The sequence below is a fragment of the Bos mutus genome, chromosome 15 (assembly GCF_027580195.1).
Source record: "Bos mutus isolate GX-2022 chromosome 15, NWIPB_WYAK_1.1, whole genome shotgun sequence".
Lineage (NCBI taxonomy): Eukaryota > Metazoa > Chordata > Mammalia > Artiodactyla > Bovidae > Bos > Bos mutus.
The window spans coordinates 3,365,242-3,373,462 of record NC_091631.1 but is presented as its reverse complement, the minus strand read 5'-3'; the positions used below and the strand labels follow the sequence as shown (position 1 = coordinate 3,373,462).

Genomic DNA, 8,221 nt, shown 5'->3' with positions numbered 1-8,221 from the left:
GTCTTCTCCAACACCACAGCTCAAAAGCATCAATTCTTCAGAGCTCAGTGCTCCTCCAAGCAACCCTGGAGGGAGATTCTGTTCTGGAGAGGCCGGGTTACCTGCCCAAGGCCACACCACAGGCAGGCGGAGCTGGGACTGGAATCCTGGCCCCGTGGACCCTGTGACCCACCACACCACCGGCCTCCCTCCCTCATCTCCCCACCCTCCACACAGGCACCCAGGAACCCAGAGAACTTTGGAATTCTGCAAAAATCACATCAGCCTGGAGGAGATGTGTGTGTACAGCAGTGTGTTTTGTATTGACATTGTTATAGGTGGGAGGAGGGTATTTTTTTAAGAATACCTTTAATCTAGGTCCTTTCCCTCCAGAATTTTGCACTATTAATATTTGGAATGTATCCTCTCAGAAAATTTTCACGTGTAAGTGTACAAATACAGATAGGAGGCACAACTAATCTCCCCCAAATGATGTACTAAGCAAATTTTATGTTTTTTTATATTTATTTTTTTTTTTTTATTTTTTTTTTATTTTTTTTTTTTTTTTAACATTTCGCATCCAGTATCGTGCATTGAACCTGGACTGGCATCTCGTTTCATACATGATATTTTACATGTTTCAATGCCATTCTCCCAAATCTTCCCACCCTCTCCCTCTCCCACAGAGTCCATAAGACTGTTCTATACATCAGTGTCTCTTTCGCTGTCTCGTATACAGGGTTATCGTTACCATCTTTCTAAATTCCATATATATGCATTAGTATACTGTATTGGTGTTTTTCCTAGCAAATTTTAAAAGAAGATATGTATCCTGACAGGTGATTCACATTGCTATACAGCTGAAACTAATACAACATTGTAAAGCGATTACTCTTCAATTTAAAATAAATTTTTAAAATAATAATAGTGTGCTGTGCTTAGTCGTTCAGTCGTGTCCGACTCTTTGCAACCCCATGGACTGTAGGCCACGAGGCTCCTCTGTCCATGGGATTCTCCAGGCAAGAATACTGGAGTGGGTGGCCATGCCCTCCTGCAGGGGGTCTTCCCAACCCAGGGATGGAACCCGGCTCTCCTGCATTGCAGGCGGATTCTTTACCGTCTGAGCCTCCAGGTATAAAGGGAAGAAGGAAAAGGTACTAGGGTCAGCGTGTTGTAGTTCCGGTCACCAGCGGTTGGTGAGGGGCCTCGCCCAGTCTGTCCATCACACCTTGGTCATGAAGGCAGGATGAAGGGAGTGAAACGTGGGAAGGGAAGATGGGCCGAGGAGAGGGGAGAGGAAGGAGGACAAATGAGCGCAGCGGGGCGGCAGGTCCAAGGCAGGAAGGGGAAAATTAGAGCAAGAAGCAGGAAGAGAAGCAGGCGCTCGGTGGCGGAGCAGCACCGAGGAGCTATTTTTATAAACGAAGTGCTGCTGATTTGCATATTCAGCATCGCTGTGCATCCTGAGGTCAGAAGGCCCCAGCGCCTGCTAGGAGGACGGCCGCCTTCTGGAAAGCTCCTCAAGCACTCTGCGCCCAGCTCTCCTGCACCGCAGGAAAAGCGAGGGAAAGGGGAGAGCCAACTCCTCCTCCAACGGGGGTGCCCCCTCCCCTCTGCGTCTCCCTGGGCGTCTGGCTCAGGGTCCCCAGCCCCGAGAGGGAGGGAAGTGGGTCCCGGGCTGGGGAAGGGGCTCAGGCTAGTGCGGCACATCCCCAGGAGTCAACGCAGGAGAAGAGTTCACACCTCAGAAGAGGAAGGAATCAGAAGGTGTTGTAGGAGAGAGATTGGCCAGGCGTGTCCGATGCCTCGCCCTCGTCTGGAATCTCTGACTGCAAGAAAGGAAGGAAAGCAGGAAGGGAGACAAGGAGGGAGGGAGGCAGGAAAGGAACGGGTTGGTTTACAAGGGAGCTCATGCACTTGTCACGGCATTATCCTTCAGCTGCCCTGTGAGATGGATACTCAAAGAGTTCCCATTTGTATTAAATAGATGAAGCGTAGACTTAGCTCAGTTACTTGCCCATAGTCACAAATTAGAGGCAGAACTGGGGTTTGAACCCAGAGCCCTCTGAGTTCATAGGGCACACGCCCAACTATTTTTTGGCCAACCCAATAGTACACTAAAGTAACCAAACACACACACACACAACAGGGAATAAAGGGGAGTCTGAGCACATGAGATGGGAGCAGGAACAAGACTCTCATGCCCCGCGCTGTCCCCCTCTCTCCCTTCTTTCCCTCTACCCTGGGGTAGACCAGTCTGGGAGTTCTTAGAGCTCCTCTACCCCCCGCCCCGCCTTTGCTTACATGAAGGCTTGATGTGTCGTGGCAAGAACTCAGATCCCAACTCCACGTGACCTCTTGTTTCCCACCATCAACTCGTTGATTTCACTTCCGTGTTTATCTATAGACAAGACGCTGTATGCCCAGCCCGTGGACCAGTTCCCCTTGGGACGTCCCTCAGAGGGACACCCTTGGTCCACCTGATGGAGCCTGGAGTAGCAAGGACAGGGAGTCCAAACAGGAAAATCAGATGCCACAGGCACACCAGGAGGGGCAGAGAGGGTGGCGGGGGAGCAGAGATGGACGTCTTCCGAGGTTCACCCTGCTCAGGGCATCCTTTGCTGAAAGCGGGAATACACGGTCTGAGCTCCAGTTTGTCTGAAGGGGAAAAGAAGCAGTGGAGTTAGAAGAAGTTGAACAGGAACCGCACTCTAGAACCCTTGCCAAAAAATATCTCCTCTGCCTGCCTGCCAGCCTGGTGCCTGAAGATCTAACCTTAAGGATTCTTGCGGCACCTGGAACAGGTCACTTGGAATCCTTCTGCATGGAAAGCATAAAAGGCAGCCCTAGATGTTTTGCCCCAGTGAGAGGTAGGACAGGGTATCAGCTGACTGCATCCGTGCACGTGAGTGTTAGAGCAAAGCCTGCTGGGCATCTCCCCAGCATCTATCCTCCCCTTCTTCTATAAGCAGATGTCTTATCTGGGCTCCAGGCCACCCAGCTAAAAGCCGTCTTTCCCAATCTTCCCTGCAGCTGGCTGCAGCCAACTGCTTGGATTGAGGCCAATACGACCATGAGCAGAAGCTGTGGTCAGGCCCTTAAATGGAAGAAGCTTGCTCTGCCTTCCCTTGGCTCTTGCGACCGCAATGATGAACTTGGTACTGGAAGCTGAACCAGCCATGTTAGTCACAAGATGGAACATGCGTCTTGAAAATGGCAGAGCAACAAGGTGGAAAGTGCCAGGTTTCCAGGGCCCAGGGGCCACTGGGTCAGGCTAGGACTGCAGGTGCCCACATTGTTATGGGGATGAGACAGTGTCCAGGGCCCAGGGGCCACTGGGTCAGCCTAGGACTGCAGGTGCCCACATTGTTATGGGAATGAGACAGTGTCCAGGGCCCAGGGGCCACTGGGTCAGCCTTGGACTGCAGGTGCCCACATTGTTATGGGAATGAGACAGTGTCCAGGGCCCAGGGGCCACTGGGTCAGCCTAGGACTGCAGGTGCCCACATTGTTATGGGGATGAGACAGTGTCCAGGGCCCAGGGGCCACTGGGTCAGCCTTGGACTGCTGGTGCCCACGTTGTTACGTGGGGAAACATAAACTTCCTTTTATTGCCATTCAGCATCATTGGCTGTTAACATATCACTCCAGGCCTTTCCTGGCCTCGGTTAGAAGGTCCTTTGTGCCCAGTGCCAGGCCATCTGGTAAACACAGTTTGGGGCCTTTCCCAGGACTGGCAAGGAAAGACTGGGGCCTTGTAACCTGGGCACAGCTCTGACCTCCACTCGGAAGCCCACCCACTAAGGCCTCTGCTTCCTCTGCTGGGGAGACATATTTCCTGATCCCTAAATCAGGACTTACGGTCTTGGGAAAAAGGCTTGGGAAGCTTCTTTGGGGAACAAGAAACATTCTAGGTGATACAGACCAGATGATAAAATGCTGGTATTTATGGGATATTTCACACAAATACCAGAACACTAGGAAATTTCTTTTCCAAACTTTAAATTTTTTGTTTTGTATTGGGGTATAGCCGATTAATAACGTTGTGATAGTTTCAAGTGGACAGCAAAGGGACTCAGCTGGACACATACACGGATCCATTCTCCCCCAAGCTCCCTTCCCATCCAGGCTGCCACATAACACTGAGCAGAGTTCCCTGTGCTCTGCAATAGGTCTTTGTTGGTTATCCCTTTTAAATATAGTAGTGTGTACATGACCTTCCCAAAGTCCCTAACTATCCCTTTCCCTAGCAACCACAAATCCGTTTTCCTAGTCTGTGAGTCTCTTTCTGATTTGTAAATAAGTTTATTTGTATCATTCCTTTTTAGATATCACATATAGGCGATGTCATACGACATTTCTCTTTCTCTGTCTGACTTACTTCACTCAGTATGACACTGTCTGGGCCCATCCACGGGATTGGCATTATTTCATTCTTTTTAACGGCTGAGTAACGTTCCGTGGCATATGTACACCACATCTTCTTTATTCATTCGTCTGTCGATGGGCGTTCAGGTTGCTTCCGTGTTTTCGTTGTCGTAAACAGTGCTGCAGTGGACACTGGGGCGCTTGTGTCCTTCAGACCCTATTTTTCTCTGGATATATGCCAGGAGCGAGCAAACACTAGGAGTTTTAGATGTCAGTTTACATTGAAAAACCCAAGACTGGGACTGCCCTGGTGATCCAGTGGTTAAGACGTCACCTTCTGATGCAGGGAGTGTGGGTTCGATCCCTGGTAGAGGAGCTAGGATCCCACGTGCCTCGTGCCCAAAACACCAAATCATAAAACAGAAGCAATAGTGTAACAAATTCAATGAAGGCTTTAAAAATGGTTCACATCAAAAAATCTTTTTGAAAATAAAGGATTTACAGTGTTCTCTGTAGGAAAGACCTGTTCTCAGACCCAGCCTTTCCTTTGAGTCTTTCACCCACTGCCTGACATATTTCAGGCACTTATTCTGATGGTGTTAAGTGTACAAGCTCTCGTGTAAATAAATCAAAGCAGGAAGCAGCCCCGTGGAAGAAAGTATGGGGGACCCCGGCTTCAACTTGCCCATGAGCTGTCTGGATCAGCCTCCAGCAACAGGTTCTCCAACCATCTCCACATTCCTAGCCAAAGCCTAAATACTTAAAGTCCCAGGGAAGACATATCTGTTTAGCTGGGATCAGACACGTGCCCATCCTTGGCTTTTCCTCAGAGTGGAGAAAGAAGTAGCTGGCTTTCCTCAGCTTCCCTGGGGAAAGAAGACAAGCACTGGGATTCATTTTCCCATCAGGATCGACACATATAAGGATAGAGGGTTATGATCCCAAGAAGATTTGGGAAACAATCTTGGAGGAAGCGGTGGTGCCAAGAGCCCAAGAAATGGACAAAGCACCTGCTGGGTCCACCTCACCCTCTTGAGAACCAAAATAAAAGGAAATGAAACAAGAACAGAAGAACGAAACCCCCGAGAGAAGCTATGGAGCCAAGGGAACTTCCTGTCTCCAGAGATATTATCACTGGTGGCATAACTCAATTTTCTAGCAATGCCTGTGATTTAATAAAGAAGTCAGCACTGTTAGGAGCACCAGTCACAGCGTATAACCTCACTGACATCCTTTGGAGGATCGCTCGGAAGGAGGGGTCAGTGGTAAATCCCCAGGTGTCAGAGCCGAGACGGGGAGAGGCCCGCCCGCGGAACAGCACGGGATACAGAACCCTGTCTGTGCTCTTGTCCAGACTCTAGCTCCCTGGCAAGTTTCCACGCGCCCTGTCTTCCACCTGGACCTGGTGGGATCTCTCTAGAAGTCTAGTTTATCTCGTTACACACCTGAATGCCATCAGTTGTTCTTGCAGACAGAAGGGACCATGCTTCCTGTCATTACCATCTGGCCACCTGCTGTGCTTCTCAGTAATGCTTCCTAAAAGATCCTTCTCCAGTATGCCCTGTGAATTTAGCAGAATAAAGAGGAAAACTATAGATATTCTGGCTCCGATTGGCTTTCCATCAAGGGATATTTGCGTGATGTGCCCTAGCGTGGGGAAGCCGGGACATCAGAGTCAGGCAGATCGAGAGATAATAGGAATGATAAGAATTTTTTATTGTTATACCTAAAAGGATTGTTGCCATGCACCGACCACTGTTCTAAGGACTTTAGAGGGACTATCTCACTTCGTCTTCTCCACAATCCTCTGAGTTAGGCAACATTCTTATCCCCATGTGCAGGTAAGAACACTGTGCCACATGAGTAATTGAAGCAATGTCACTCAGCAGGAAAACTGCAGTGGACCCGAGTCCAGAACAAGCTTGCCGCTCCTCTGCAAAATTGCCACTGAAAAGGGGTGGTGCCTCTGCCATCTCGCAAATCCTTGCTTCACACAGACTTGAGCATAATCCACCACCCCTCATCTGGGGGCGATGGGAAGGAGGACACAGTTTGAGAGGACAAGGGGCGGGGGGAAGTGACATCCTCACTCTCCTGAGGACAGATGACCCAGCACATGGACGGGGCAGTGTGGGCAGCTGCTGGCACCCATGGAGAACCCACAGAGCAGCAGAGACTTCAGACACCGCGGTCTGAACACTGACCAGGGCCAGGCAGGAGGCAAGCAGTCAGGGCGACAGCAAAGTTTGAAACCAGCATAGATGGATGATAGATAGGTAAGTAGGTAGATAATTGATTTATAGATGCATGAAAAATACAGAAATGGGGATAATTGGTAAGTGGTAGGTACGTAAGTGGGCTTCCCTGGTGGCTGAGCAGTAAAGAATCCATCTGCAATGAAGGAGCCACAAGAGACACGGGTTTGACCCCTGGGTCGGGAAGATCCCCTGGAGGAGGGCATGGCAACCCACTCCAGTATTCTCGCCTGGAGAATCCCAGGGACAGAGAAGACTGGCGGGCTACAGGCCATGGGGCCGCACAGAGTCGGACACGACTGAATCAACGTAGCATGCTCACACACAGACACATCAACACATGGATGACAGACACATAGATAAATACACACACACATAATTATAGATGATAGACACGTAAGCAGATAGATAAAGGGATACAAAAGTTGATAGATGATAGACATGATAATAGATATGTAATCGATAGGTGGTAGATACATAAGCAGGCAGATAATTGATATATAGATATATGATAAATACAGAAATTTGTATAACTGGTAGGTGGTGGATATGTAAGTAGAAGATGATAGATACACAGATAGATATATAATTGATAGATGACAGATAAATAGATGATAAACACAAAAGTAGATAGATGATAGATACATACATAGATAAATAGACAGATGACAGATAATTAGACCAGCATGCCGCATCAGAGCTTTAACCATAGACACAGAGCCACCAAGGAAGAGCTGAGCACATGGATGGCATGGGCTGGTACAGCACTGCCAAGCACCAGACCCATACAGAGGACGGGCCAGGCTGATGACATACCTGCCCGGGTCGGGGTTACCTCTGGAACTTGGATGGGGCTGAGCCTGTGGACAGGAGCACGGGTGACTGCAGCCAAGCAGGGCTTGCAGCATGAGATTCCCCATCTGTGCTCAGCGTAGGGCTCCAGGCACCCCCTGGGCTCTCAGACCGGCGCCGCTATCATCACTCACGTTTGCTGACCGCTTACTCTGTGCATGGTCCCATATGCCACACAGTCGCCTTTGCATCAAGCTGCAACGACAGGCACAGGCTGTGTCATTCTAGGTTCTCAGATCGCAAGCAACGAAGCCGGTTTCCTTGTCCCACTGTCTCTCCCTCTCCTCGCCCCAAAGTCCTTGGAGGCCACATGTTTCAGAAAACCAAGGTTTAACATGGCCCAACTTCCTTCAGACTTTAAGAATCTAAGAAGCAGAGAACAGTTCAGAGCTTTCTGACTTACTCCTCCCAGGTTACAATTTTCACATTTGGTTCAAATAAAATTCTGCACTTCTTTCATCGAAAAAAAAGGAAGAAAAAAAGAAACTTTTATTGCATTAAGCCACTGAGGGCCCAGGATTAATTTGTTATTGCAGCTTTGCCTGACTAATACACTACTCATGACCTCATAGGTTTGTGGTGAGAAGCGAGTTTATGCATGCAGAGGATTTATAATCTCGCCAGCAGTTTAGTAAGCACTCCATAAATGCCAGTGATTGTTCATATCGCTCTTAGACGACAGAATATGATATTGATCTCCAGAAGACTTGAGCTCTTACTGATGTTGGCATGTATTGCCCCAGAAAAACATCCACGCAGCTCCTGTT

The 8,221-nt window shown here is 49.0% G+C and overlaps 1 long non-coding RNA gene across 1 annotated transcript; it reads right to left on the bottom strand.

The window, feature by feature from the left end:
• Positions 1-708: 708 nt before the first annotated feature.
• Positions 709-7,867, bottom strand: LOC138990934 (uncharacterized). The gene is made up of 4 exons (XR_011466966.1): positions 7,419-7,867; positions 5,793-5,908; positions 4,361-5,213; positions 709-2,637 (listed from the first exon to the last, which is right to left on the bottom strand). It is a non-coding gene; the product is annotated as an uncharacterized lncRNA (long non-coding RNA).
• Positions 7,868-8,221: the final 354 nt, after the last annotated feature.